The sequence below is a fragment of the Belonocnema kinseyi genome, chromosome 6 (genome assembly GCF_010883055.1).
Source record: "Belonocnema kinseyi isolate 2016_QV_RU_SX_M_011 chromosome 6, B_treatae_v1, whole genome shotgun sequence".
Taxonomy (NCBI): Eukaryota; Metazoa; Arthropoda; class Insecta; order Hymenoptera; family Cynipidae; genus Belonocnema; species Belonocnema kinseyi.
The window spans coordinates 129445822-129448025 of NC_046662.1; positions in this window are offsets into that span (position 1 = coordinate 129445822).

The window sequence follows — 2204 nt, forward strand, 5'->3', positions numbered from 1 at the left end:
AACAAATTTTCAGAATGCTCTCCATTCTTTAATTTTGTTTGGAAATATCTGATTAACGAACTTAACCTTCATTTTGAGTACCTTCACAAATGTATCAAATGCGGACTTGTTTGGACAAATCTTCAAAAGTTAGCCTGGCTACAACATTCAGGTAACCATACGTACAGACATTTGGACAGAGAGATAGACACCGACAAAATTTTATGATTTTCGGATTCTTTGCGTGCCGAAACGTATAGATCCCTCTGAATGATCCTGCTCCTCGTATCGGTGATCCCATTTGAGTGCTTCAGTCCTTGGAATCAAATAAATTCCGGGACGCAAACTAGCCATAAGTTTGCCTGGAATATATTGAAATTAAGTTAGTTCGCTTTTTTTAAAAATGGATGTTTTCAAACAAAAATGAAGAACTTTAAAAAATTTCAAGGATTTTCAAAGATTACGAAGGGTGTGTAAAATTGTATGAAAGTTAAAAAATTCAAAAGGCTTTTTAATAAATTTCAGTATTTGAAAATGATTCCAAAGGATTTTAAAAGTTATTTTTAAAAATCCGAGTTTTTTTTAAAAGAGCTTTAGTAAATTAAAAGGAATTTCGAAAGAATTTAAGGGTTTCGAAATATTTCAAAGTATTTAAAGATATTCCAAGGTATTTTCAATTGATTGTAGTAACTTAATGAGGATTTAAAGGTTTTGAAATATTTTAGGCTATTTTTAAAAATTCCAAGGCATTTTTAAGAAATTTCAAGGGATTTCACAGAATGTGTACAGTTCTACGAAAGTTAAAAAACTTCCAAGCAATTTTGAATTGGTTTAAATAATTTTAAGGGATTAAGCTCTCAAAATGTTTAAATAAATTATTGTCCACGATTGCAGGAAATATCAGATTTAATTAAATTTGAAGGGATTTTGAACTGTCCAAAAATTCTGATCAATTTAACCTGAATTTGTTTAATTCATCTGAATTTTTCTAAATTCACACAATTCTATTCAATGACATTTTTGCTTTTCATTCTATTCTTTCAAATATCCTTAGATTTTTCTAAATGTTTGAAAATATTTTTAAATTGTTTTCAGTTCACAATAACTGGGTTCTTCTCTTGTTTCTTAAACTGCCTTTAAAATTAATTTTATTGAAATAAATGGAATTTTAAACCTTTTTCCAATTTTTTTAAATTCATTACAATTCAACTTGAATCGCAGTAAAATTCCATTTTTTTTTATTTTAATCAGTTGGGTCAGTTTAGAAAAGTGATCTCTACTTTATCCATCATCTTAGACTTTCCAGACTATCTTAGTTTACTTTAATTAAATCATAATTTTTATTGCATTTTTTAATACCTTTCCTTAAAAACTTTTTCCAACTTTTTTAAATTCATTACAATTCAACTTGAACCGCAGTAAAATTCCAATTTTTTTTATTTTAATCAGTTGGGTCAGTTTAGAAAAGTTAAAAATTGATCTTTTCTTGTTAGGAATTTAATTATTTGAATAAAATTTGTTTTATTAAAATTCTTCTTTTCGGTTAAAAATTCCAGTATTACGCTTTAATATGAACCTTTTTTTTTAATTCATATATTAGGTTGGATAAAATTCATCGGTTAAAAGTTAAACTTTTTTGTTTAAAATTAATTTGTTTTGGTTGAATGTTCATTATTTTAATTGAGTTTGAGATTTTTTGATTTGAGATTTTTTTGAGATTTTTTTGAGATTTTTTAATTGAGTTTTTAATTGAGAGTGTAATTGAGTAATTGATAATTAGTAGAAATATGAGCTAATTTATCGAAAACTTGTGTATGAAAAGGAATTTTTGCCGAAAATGTATATACCTGAAGTTCTAAACGTTCAAATGAACGATATATTTTTCGACATTTCTATTTTAACCATAAATGTTGTTCCAACTGAAATTTAAATTATGCATTATAATTCTTTTTCAATAACAATAATTTATTTATAGGTTAAATTTAGTAATATTTTAGCACTTTTCCTGGTTTACAAAGTTATTAGTAAAAAATTTCGTTCAGAACTTCAACCACATGAAAATGTAACTATTTTGTTGAAAATTTATTTCTTTTTTGTTTAAAAATTATTTTTATTAACAAAAAATTATTAGTGGAAGCTTCTAATGTGTCCCCTAAGGGTTTACATTTTTCTTACACCTTCTCTATTCCTTTACACACCCTCCACACACTTACTTGGTGGTGGAA